Source organism: Chamaea fasciata, unplaced genomic scaffold, assembly GCF_029207755.1.
Source record: "Chamaea fasciata isolate MVZ Bird 193981 ecotype frontalis unplaced genomic scaffold, bChaFas1.0.hap1 SCAF_9, whole genome shotgun sequence".
NCBI classification, from domain to species: domain Eukaryota; kingdom Metazoa; phylum Chordata; class Aves; order Passeriformes; family Sylviidae; genus Chamaea; species Chamaea fasciata.
This window is the reverse complement of record NW_027094094.1, coordinates 34,865,451-34,876,895: the sequence shown is the minus strand read 5'-3', so window position 1 is coordinate 34,876,895 and position 11,445 is coordinate 34,865,451. Positions and strand designations below refer to the sequence as shown.

The 11,445-nt window shown below is 48.5% G+C and overlaps 1 long non-coding RNA gene across 1 annotated transcript; it reads right to left on the bottom strand.

The window, feature by feature from the left end:
* Positions 1 to 2,663: 2,663 nt before the first annotated feature.
* LOC136294257 (uncharacterized) lies at positions 2,664 to 11,104 on the bottom strand. Its single transcript, XR_010722347.1, has 3 exons — positions 10,659 to 11,104; positions 10,154 to 10,468; positions 2,664 to 2,735 (listed from the first exon to the last, which is right to left on the bottom strand). It is a non-coding gene; the product is annotated as an uncharacterized lncRNA (long non-coding RNA).
* Positions 11,105 to 11,445: the final 341 nt, after the last annotated feature.

Genomic DNA, 11,445 nt, shown 5'->3' with positions numbered 1-11,445 from the left:
ACATTTTCTTATTGTTTTCTATAAATACAGCTGTGCTGTTTTCCTGACCATGTTATTTCTAGAATCCTTATCACACGGTCTCAGATAGCCACAGCACAGTCATACATTTCACAGTCTTCTTTTTCTCCTATTCCCAGCTTTTCCAAACCATTTATGTTCACAATCCCATCTGTTCTGTAGCTCGTCTATGGCAACGGGTGACACTGCCCTGGACCCCCACATCCGCGCTGAACAGGTCAGCAAATGAACTTGTCTTCCTTTTCCCCTTCTCTACCATGCAGGGACCTGACTCACAGTTAGGGATGAACTCAAATGTCACTTCTGATAAACATTTTTTTGCTGAGGAGCATGGTGTGTTTATAGGCAGTGAAGTGGGTCAGTGAGAAGCAACAGGCATGCGCCAAGTCTTGCAACATCTTGATGCTTCTGAATACCTTGGTCTCCCGCAAAAGTCATGTTGTCTGGTCCTTGGGGCATTTTAAACACAAGGGAAAAAATGCATAGAGGAAAAGGATTCCCAAGGTCTTGTGCTGGAAGAGAGACCAGTTGAAAAGTGGTCAGGTGGCCTGCATTGCACCAGCCTGGAGACCAACGGGAAATACCCCGGAGCAGAGAGTCTGAGAGGAGACAATAGCTGGCTGAAGGTGTCTACTGCTCCAAGCCAATCAAAACCTCACCGGCCACAACATCAGCTTTAGACCATGGTTTCATTTCCCTCAACAGATTAGCTGACAGGGTGGGGGAAAATTTTTTTATATAGTTTCTGTAACCATAGAATGTTTGATGAAGACAAGCAAGTTTGGCAGGTAAAAAGGAAGCCTCAACCCTTATGAGACATTTAGGAGACATTTATTATTATTGTCCTCCTGAATCAAACCTGCTATTCAGCAATACTATGAGCTTAATGGAATGAATGGGCACCTAAGGGTTATGAGAAATCCAGCACAGACTGCTGCCAAAGCTTCCCAAGGGATGTGGGTGTGTGTAACCAAGTGTTATGATCTCAATGCTGAAATACCTGGGCGATTCATCTATCTCACAAATGGTGTAGGAGTGACATTCAGATGGCCTCAAAAAGGAACAAATCTCTTTTTTCTCTGCTCTGCATTCAAGTTCAAAGTTTCCTTCTTCAAGCTGGCTCAGAAACACCAGGAGGACATTCACTCCTGTGGTTTCATGGCATTTATTTGTCAAGTCCAGGTAAGAACTTAAAAATGGAGGAGGGCTGTGATTTGTGTTCCCTTTGAAGGGAAAATGTTGGTACTTAAAATCAGTCGAACTCAGTTTCGATCTGTTCTTTTTGATAAACGATACTTAGAAAACATTTCATTTGTACCGTCTTTCAAATTTAAACCAAAATTGCTCCCATTGCTTCTTTCTGGGATTAAACAGAAAGTCCAACAGTCCTGATGTGGACTAGACAAACCAAGCTTTTTTCCAATGTTCTACAGTTCTGGATCCTGGATTTTAGCTCTTTTCTACCACCAACCTGTACCGCTTTAAGTCTTGCTTTTACAAGCTGCTGTCTTGCAAATCCATTTTAGTCTGGCAAGAGAGTGTACCTCCAATGTCTGTACAAGCCTAAATACAATGATCTTGAGACCTTACCTACAGCAAAGACAACACCTGTGTAATTTTATCCACCCTTATCCCAACTGCTGACCACATTTAAATACCCTTTGATAAGCAGACCATCAGATACTGTCACACTGGACACCGAAGAGAACCAAAAGAGAAACCACTGAAAATGGAAATGCTACTTTCATGTGCTCATTACTTTCCCTGCCACGTTCTTTGCAAAACGAGTTTCAGTCACCCTGTTTGAATATACAGATTCAAATTCTCCCAGAACTTCAACTCCGGATGTGAGTGGTAGCTGGTGCTTCTCTATTTTTTTCTAGTCAAATGCATCAAAAGACAACGAGGAAGGCTGAATGATTCATACTCGTGGAATGAAATGCCATTCACAAACATTTTTTTTTTCCATAGCAATTTGTCACTTATTGTATTGAAACCACTTCAGAGGATGTGTCTCAAAGAACCTTTTGATATTAACATGATTAAAACCATCATGCAATTAGGCAATCCCATAATATTTCTGTATGTTATATGAGTGGGACCTCAAGTGACCACTTCATTCAAGCCCCTCATAAGTGGCTGCTTCTAGCAGAAGGCTGTTAGTTCTGCAAGATGCCTCAGATAGTTGTAGAACACCAAGGAATTCAAATCTTCTCACCCTATAGGCATTTTGGCTCACCAAAATACAGCTTTGGTGTTGGATCTGGCCTACATGTCTCAAACCTTCCAAAATCAGCCAAGAAAGACGCACTTCCCAAGAGCTTCTCTGCCCACTTCGAAACTGGTATCTAAAATCAGTGGGAACATTTGCCCTCCAGATGTATCCTTCTCTCTTTATTGGCTATCTAGACACATCCACCTGGATGTCTATCACTTTTCCTGTTGTTCCTGCCACACGTTGGCCTCTACGTACATACCAGACTTGTTGCCCGCATCTCCATATCAATTTCCCATACCTTGAGCAAACTGCCATGCAAGTACAAGCAACTTTGCATTCACACAGGAGACTGCATTAAAAGAAATCCTTCAGTGAGATGGAGATGAAAAAGGTCCTTATTACAAAGTGCCAGCTGTCCCAGATCCCTACCTGCTGGACAGTTGCATCGCTGGTGTGTGTCTCGAACTTCTCGATGTCTTGGCAAGTGGAACTTTAATTTCTGCCGAGAGAGGAAAAACAGAAAAAGGGTTCATTTATACCGTTGAAACCAAAGCCTCAAATTCTTGAAAAAGTGGAACTGGGAGGGGATGCTGCCCGAATAGAGATGGGAGAGACAGGGCAGAACAGTTTGGGAACGAAGAAAGGCAACAAAGTTCATAGTCTTTAACTAGAAATGAGGGATTTGATTGAAAGCAGGCTGAGGGAGTTTCGTAATGGCCTCCAAATGTGGTCCTCCTGACAGGCATTACAAAACCAAGAGCCAGCAGCAGCAAATAAATTGGTGACTGTGTCCTCATGACAAAGCCACATTTCGCAGAAGACCCACTCAGTGGGCAGAAAAGGAAGAGCTGAAGCAGGTCCTCTTCCACCCTGCAGCAGACTCCTTATGTTCTTGGAGACACCTGGATGGACAGAAGGTTCCCGCTGCAAGACTGTGGCTGAAGATGAGCTGAGAACAGCAACAGCATCCTCTGAAATCTTCAGACGCTGTGAAACTTAATTTTTCCCCCAAGGGCGGAACACAACAAAACCTATCAAGCGCTTCTGCAAGGTGGAATTTTGTCAGAATGCTCATTCCACATATGAGTTTGGGTTTCTAATGGTGCCAGGGTGTCAGTGTCCTGCTCTCTGGGCCCATCTTTGTATCTCTTGAAGGGCAAATAAAGTCCACCTGAGGTCACTGCATCTTCCCTCGCTGGGAACTTCAACAAAATCAACCCATGTCCTGAGCAAAATGTGCTTCAGAGATAGCATCCTCACCATCCCTCACAGACTTTATAAAATAACTGTAATTTAGTGAAGAAAATGCAAATCAATCCAAATAAGTTATTAATTAATGCCTGCGAACCACACTTGGTTAATGATTTGAGAAGGCCGAGCTGCTGAGGTTTCTAAGCTCCAGAGTTATTCTCTCTTCCCTCCTAACCTCCAAGCCCAACTTCCCATCCCAGCTGAACCTTCGTACTTTTTGAACTACTTCACATGCGGGCCAATATTTCGAAAGAAATAGCCTTATATAGGGCACAAGAGAAGCCCATGCCCAAGATCACATAGAAACTGCTTTATTTTCACAGGTAATTGAGCATCTTCCTGTAAGAAGGCACCAGTTTGGGGAAAAATTCTTTTAGAGAGGATAAAAGTAAATCAACTTGTTTCCGCCTGGGATGAAGAAAGGCAGAATTGGCTGGAACATTTCCATTTTTTCACTTTGAAAGGGCTGGCTTCCTCATTGCAAGTCAAAAGAGTAACGGTTGTTGTGACTGACTAGAAATTAAATATTTTCAGAGCTTTATTTTGCATGGTAGACTGAAATGTTTTGATAGCAAGTTGATTTGATAGCAGGGTGGGGAGAAGGTTTTAGGCAAGGAAAATTGCCAGTTCCCGCAGAGCATTTCATCAGCGTTTACCTTCTCAGTTAAAAGCACAGATATGTGAATCTCTGCATTTGGGCACATTCCCACACTGCTGCCACCCCAGATGGCACAGATCTGCTCTGCAGCAGTGCCTGGCTTCTAACCGCCAGTGGTCAAACATGGGCACAAGTAGGACAGCAGAGCCTTTTTTTGGATACTCACACTGGTATGTGGACATACCCAGCCCCATTCCTGTCTACACATGTGCCAACCAAAACGTCCCAACACGAGCCTGCCACGTTTGGGTGGTGTTCCCATGTTTGGGAATCAGGCTCAGACAAGGAGGGGGTGATGGTTTGCAACGGCAGGAGCAGAAAGCCATTTCCCAGCCAACAATGGTCCAAACACCCTGGCTGCGACGGGGCCTGCGACAAATCTGCAAGGAAACATGGAACAGATCCCTGCCCCAAGTGCAGAGGCACTGGAGGGGCTAAGGGGGAATGGCCGAGTTAGGCTGTGCTGCAAGAAGCCTTAGCTGGGTTGCTGCGCAGGCTTGCAAAGAGAGGAGCAGCACAACTGGACAGGGAAGTGATGACCTAGCAGGACTTGAGCATGACCGGGAACGGAACAGGGCCGATAACATTTCCCTGAGGCTTTATCTGCAGGGTCAAGGTGGTGGAAAGACCTGGGACAAGTGAAATAGCCTTCTCAAGGACAGGGGCCCCTGGGGAGGGAGGTGCGGGTGCTGCTGGGCAGGCTGGAGCACAGCCCTGTGCACTGTGACCACGCAGCCATCGCACTTACCAGCATTTGGACATTCTCCCCCCTCCCATCGCTCATATCCCCCTCAAGCCCAAGAGCTCTGCAATCCCTGGGGAGTGCTGTGGGATTGCTCCCCTTTAGTGGGAGGCAAAACCTACCAGGGATTTAGGAGCGCCTGGCGTTCATTCTCCTGCACAGTCTATTGAACAAACACTGCCACAGAAAAAAAAATTCTTGCCTCTTGGAGACCTCGGTTCAACTTTGGGTGGAGATGGTGAAACAAAACAAACCCCCCAGCCTTTTCTGCTTCCCTCATTTCCACTGTGCAAAATATTGCCTGGTCCAACACAAAAAGCTGGCTTTGTTCAGGAGAGCAAACCAAATGTACTTCCCTCTAAAAATGTCATTTCCAAGAGAAAACCTCCATTCCCAGGCAACGGAAAACCATTCAATTTTAGGGCAAGGTTGGCTTCTGTAAGCGAAATTTAAAAAGAAGGTAAGCTCTGGGAATCTAGCGTTTGCAATCTCCTTCCTGGGATCTTGGGTTTGCTTTTTCACTTGGGGGATACCTGGAGCACGTAACATCAAGAGCAGCAACAGGCTGCCTTCCAGAAAGGTTAAAAACACTTCCTATGGAGGGGATTGCTTTGTCAGCAGAGACAGCTTGCTCTCGACTGTCACATTATCCAGTGACATAACAGCTGCATCTTCCCCCCTGCACCACGGTAAGTGGCTGAAAAAAGCCTTCACCAGCGCTGGAGCCACAGCTGATCACCTCCGCCTGCATCTCTGTCGATTTAGGGAGCCATCGCACATTGCTGAGTGCAAGGAAAGGGAAAATCCCACCTGCAAGAGGGCAAGGCCAGGGGAGTCACGCTGAAGCTACCTGCTGGGAATGGACAGAAAAGTCAGCCCGGGCTTTTCCCATGGATTTTGTTAACTCACCACAAGCACGACAGGACAGGGCTGACACGGGTGGACAGGGCAGCGACAGCAACACCACTTCTGACATTAAAGGACCGTGGCTGTGGTCTCCTAAACCTTGCAAGTGCCTGTCTGTTTTGGATGGGCACTTGAGATTAGGTGAGAGGGAGGGCACTTCTTCAAAGGGGGCAGATTAATAGCTCTTTAGCATTCCCAGTTGTTTGCAGTCACCCGGAGAGGTGAAATCAGTTCCCACCACTATCTCCAACAGCTAAGAGAAACACATTTTAAATAGATAATCTATTACAACCATCAGGAGGATTTCAGGGGTGGGTGGTTTTGTTAACTCTTATTGTTTTACCTCCAATTTCCCCGGTTTTTTCTTAAAGGCCCAGCTCCTGGGATCATGGGGCCATATGGCACAAAGGAAAAGCTAGCAGCGAGTCCTCCCAGATGGAGCAAAAAGCTTGGAGATAACACCACCTAGGTTCAGAGATCGCAAGCAGCTGAAAGGAAATAGGACTTAACTACCAGAGAAGTTGAAAGAAAAAAATAGATCTCCTGACTGTGGGGCAAAGAACGCTGAGCTAAAGATGTAGGCAGGGGATGCTTAGAGCAAGCTTGCAGACCCTAGGAAACAATTGTGCACTGTGCTTTGAGATATGGAATAAAAGGAGCAGCGGGAAAACGTTTCAATTCAGGAGGGAAAGGGAGTTTTCTAGTGTCCCTCCTTCGCTTGCATAAGAAGGAAAGAGTTCCAGGGAAATGAGACAACTGGGAAAGCAGTGCAGATCAGTGCTCCCTCCCCATTCACAGGCACATTCCCGAATCCCCTCAGAATCACTAAAGCCACAACAAACACCTTCAACACAAGCCCCTGAGAAGGCTGAGGGGCAGCTGATCTTCCCCCAGCGTGCACCGGATTAGCTGCTGTTGCATCACACATACACATTTATATCTCTACAAACTCACAATTTTGGGGATTTTTTTTCCTAGCGACAGCACTGAATCCATCCTGTTGTCCATCCTGATGAGCTTTTGGCAAATGAAATAGCACCAAATGTTACCCAGCATGGGAAAGGACCTTGTTTTCTTCTTAGGAAAGCTTTGCCTCTCTTGCAAATGCCAGTAGTGAGTTTATTTGTGCTCCTTGTATGATTTTATGATGTCTCATAAATGCAGAGGAATTCGAATTCCTACATGGAATTAAAGTTCTCTCCATACTACCTGTTTCTGGCCCATTCTGCACAGATGTTTTTACAAGAAAACCTAGTCAATTTGAGTCTGGTAGAAAATTCCCTCGTGGTATTCGCCTACACCAGGCAGAGGTTTACACAGTAGCAAATGAAGCACCAGTCAGGCTGCTTCTGGGAAAGCATCTGCCGCCCTCTCCTCGCTCCTCCTGAGCTGAGATGGAAACTCTGCCACAGCCAGCCACCGGTGCTCAAAAACCAGGCTCCAAGATGGAGAAAACATCCCCACCAGCTGCCTTAAAATTAACATCTTAAGCAAACCAACCCAGCTCCTCTCCCTGCCCCTTAGCTTTATTTTTGCATGTCTAGAAGAAAGGCCTCGAAAAGGATTTTGGCAATTCGCACTTCTCAGTGCAATCTGTATGTTATCCCTCGCAGACCCTTGGGAACACCCGGGGCACACCAGGGCACAGTCGTGGCCCAGACTGGAGGGCATTAAACACCCCAGCTCAGAGCAGTACAGGTTTCGAGCATAACCTTAGAGCTCCTCTATCAGCCCTCACAGACATCACTCCTTCACATCCCATCAGCTCAACTTCACAGCCACCAGAGCTAGAAATGTGCTCCTGTGCTGTGCCTACCCTCCCACCTGCCGACCCACCTCTGACCAGCTTTTTCTAAAGCTGGGGTTCCTTTAAAGCTTTGCTGTTTTATTTTGTGATGGATAACACTGAGCTGGCAGCTGTGAAACCCATTAAGGTTGAAACACCAGGAAACTGTGAGGCTGTGGCAATGAGAGGCGGCGAGGGTCTGAGCAGGGGGAGATGAATATCCCACTTTCACGTCCATCACAGCAAGCCCATCTGCAGCCCTTCTTCCCCAGTCATGGTCAGCACAACTTATTTTGCTTCCCTTACTTTTTTTCCCCCCATCCTTTCCCTGTTCCCTTTATCTGCCCTGTTTTTCTCCATCCTTGCCCCTCACCAGTCAGTCCAGGGCCCCACTTCAGACATAACGAAAAGGAGGACCAGAAGGATTTTTCTTGCCTCATATGGCACCCCATCTGTCCACCAGCAGCCCCTTGCCCTGGACCTCGAGCTGCTTGGTCCATGCCAATGCCTCTGGCTGAGTGTGGAGATCTGAGGTTTAGATTCTCAGCAGAAGTGGGCAGCACAGTTGGCAAGGGTCTCCCCCCAAGGGACAGAGCCCTCCTTCCCCATGGCCATCAGACCTTCACAGGTATAAAGGGACAGGAGACGTGGGCCATGAGTCCCTCCTCCTCCATGGTCTCTGCCACTTTTCTCCAAGCTCTTTTTGAGGCTGTGGCCCAGGATGGAGCTGGTAACCCCGGTGATACTCAGAAGCAAGTACTGGCCCCTCAAGCAGTCGTTCCTGTCCTACAGCTGCTCCCCACACTGGCTGCAGTGGGGACTGTGGCCGCCCCCAGGAGCACAGGAAGGGCTGCTCAGGAAACAGGGGTGCTGCTGGGCACACAGGTATCATGAGACCTCCATTTCCTCGCTAAGCTGAGCTATAAAAAGGTGTAAAGGTGCCGCTGCCAGCAGAGCCAGCAGGACACGGGGCCATCCGGCCCCAGGCACCACTCCCAGGAGGCCTACTGTGGCACTTCTCAAATCTCAGTACAGATAAACTTCGACTTCACAGCAGACTCAGGCCAGCAGCAAAGAGGGAATGCCGCACTTATCCCCTGCCTGGTGGCAGGGAAGGAGTCCCTGCAAGAGAGTGCAACCACAGGGCACAGATCCAATCACTTGCAATGCTTCTGCCTCCCCAAACCCCTTTTTAAAGAAGGATATTGCCCCATAGACCCTGTCTTTCCCTTATTGCTCATCCAAAGAGGCAACTCAGAACCATATCCTTCAGCTCCTGCAGCGTTTGCTAACTCAAGGTTCACAGCTTTTGGCTGCACACCCCAGCAGATCCAGGGACTGCTCTCACAAGACCCATAAACAGAAGCGGAGCCTGTCAGCTGCAAGTTAAACTCCTCACCACAGACTTTCACTGCTCCTAGAAAGCAGGAGGGGGTCCAGGTCACCCCAGGTGCCAGGCAGCACTGCCCAAGGCAGGTCCCAGTAACCACCTCTCTGATCATCCCATCCCTCACCTCATTTGGCAATAGCAGTCCATGAGGGATTTTTTCAGATACAAACAGTTTTTGGGCTAGCCCCAGGGATCTCTCCCGCATGACTCAAGCCAAAGCTAGAGTAAACAGAGAAAAGGAGAGGTGGGTGGAAATGGCTCCAGCCCTGAATTTCACTCCCAAGCTTCTCCTAGAGCTGTGGGAACAGGTCAGTGGGGACCTGTCTGGAGAGTTCAGAGACATGAGCCACCATCTGCTCCCTGACACATGTCAACACCACTTCAAAGCCCGACAAGGCAGGGAATATTCATCACAGCCGGAGTAGAGGAACACAGACAGCCCCCAGCAGCATCAACACAGTAAAGTAGAAGGTGTCAGCAACAATAATCTGCACTTTTGGGCCCTCTTTATTGACCTGCTGGAGCCAGTAGCAGCATTCCCCCATCATCAGAGGAGAACCCACAGGGTCAAGTGGAGTTTGGATGGGACTCAAGTGAGTATAAAACAGCCATATGCTCTGCACTGATGCCCTGGCAGTACCAGAAACCATCCTGACAATGCCAGTGTGTCTCATTTGCCCGAGCCAGGAGCTCTGGAAGGGGTCAGGGCTGGTACAGCAGCAATGCCAGCCCATCACAACGTTGCTGTGTTTGCAATCACCTCTTCCCGTAGCCAGGCTGGCTGCAACATACCTTGCCTGTCTCTCTCCTAGGGCTCAAACCCATGCTGAATCCCCAGGTTTAACCTCTAGCTCTAATTCTAACTCTTTCAGCATGCACAGCTTCTGAAGAGAAAGGCTGGAGGCTTTTGCCTCCCCACCAGGACCAGGGATGAGATTTTCCTCTTTGCAAAGTGCAGGCTTCAGCTACAGCGTGGGCTGAGAAGACAGAAGTAAACGCCAAGCAAGTTTGAGAGGCGGGAGGGACCCGAAGGAACGCAGAATTCAACCTAGCAGCAGCATCACTTGTGCAGAGATACATTTCTAAGGAAGGGGGAAAAAATGGATAACTTGACTATGCAAGCATGCAAATGCCTAAAATCTGTAACACCACGAACTATGCACTCAAAATGACAGAACACCAACCTCATTGAGCAGTTGGTCAACTCTTCCCAAAATAGCTGTCTCCATTTGGTCTGCTGAGAGCCAGGCAGGGAGCTGTGTGGGTCTGTCAGCTTCCAAGTGGGACACCCGGGACTGCAGATCGGAGGTCCGAAAGTACAGCAGGAGGCTCAGCACCAGAGAGAGCAGGGAGATGCCGGGCAGCCCTGAGCCCAGCAGGAGAGGGAGGCGGCAGCATCTCTCCCCATCGCCGGTCCTGGGGGGAGCCACACACCCCCTGTCAAAAGCTGCTTCATCGACGCCTTTCCAGCTCTTCTCCTCCAACATTCCCTCCCTGTCCTGAGAAACAATAAATAAATAAATAGAATAAATAAAGCTCTACTCCTACTCCAAGAAGCACAATCCAGAAGGCATAGAAAAAGGACGTCGAAGGGGATCCCAGTGCCAGCAAATCACAAGTGACAGCAATAATGACAAAAATGGAGGGGGGGGGGGTGTCTTTAAAAAAATAAGAACAAACCACACACACATAAAAGGGGTGCAGAAAAAAGGGATCCAACTGCAGCGAAGAGCGCCGGGGGGAAAAAAAAATCTGATCAAGGGTTTGGGTTTTTTTTCTTTCCTCCTGTATTTCAGTCTTTTGGTTCGCTGGTAGGCTTTTGATTCTTTCTAAGCTGTCAGTTTCAATTCCTTCGCAGACTGGCCAGGAGCTCGCACATGAAAGTCCCCATTAGAGAGAGGTAATTCTCAGCTGCTCCGGCGACGCTGTGCTCTGGCTGATCGTGGCTCCCCTGTAACATGACACACTCCCTCCGAACTCCGGGGCTGGGATGAGCGAGCTGCGCGGCTTCCCAAAGTAACCTCCTCTGCTCGCCCTCTCTCTCCACCTCTCCCTTGCTGCATGATTTATTTATTTATGCAAAGCGCCGGGGTGGGATCGGGCAGTGGGACGCCCCTGTCCCGCTCGGTCACCAAACCACCTCTCCACCGCCAGCCCTTCCCTTTGAAGTGACTCTCGCGGAGGTTATTTATAGTGGCAGGAAAGAGATTGTAAAGCAGAGGCTGGGCTCACAGCAGCCAGCGTCTTCCTTTCCTCCAGGCAGCCGAGAGCACTTTATGGGATGGTACAAACGGGCTGTCGCGTCCCCCACGCAGATCCTGAGGCAGCCCTGAGGTACCGGCAGCAGGGTATTTAGACCCCGATATTTTGTGGAGAGCAGCCAGGCGGGGTGAGAAGCAGAGTGAAACATCTGGAAACAAGAGCTGGCAGCTGAGGGCTCCGCGAGAAACAAGCAAAGGGCAGCAGGGAGAAACAC